Below are 314 nucleotides of genomic sequence, written 5' to 3'. Positions count from 1 at the left end.
GGGGAGGTGTTGAACATGTGTACACGTATGTAGGACCGGATTTTGTATGTCGTACCTGTAGCTCTCCCTCTATATTTACTTTTATCTTGAGAGACAAGACACCGGTCACATGATACGTCTCCAACGTATCTATGATTTTTGATTGCTCCATGCTATATTATCTACTGTTTTGGACATTATTGGGCTTTATTATCCACTTTTATATTATTTTTGGGACTAACCTATTAACCGGAGGCCCAACCCAGAATTGATGTTTTCTTGCCTGTTTTAGGGTTTCGAAGAAAAGGAATATCAAATGGAGTCCAAACGGAATG

Source organism: Triticum aestivum, chromosome 2A (assembly GCF_018294505.1).
Source record: "Triticum aestivum cultivar Chinese Spring chromosome 2A, IWGSC CS RefSeq v2.1, whole genome shotgun sequence".
Taxonomy (NCBI): domain Eukaryota; kingdom Viridiplantae; phylum Streptophyta; class Magnoliopsida; order Poales; family Poaceae; genus Triticum; species Triticum aestivum.
This window is presented reverse-complemented; position numbering follows the sequence as displayed.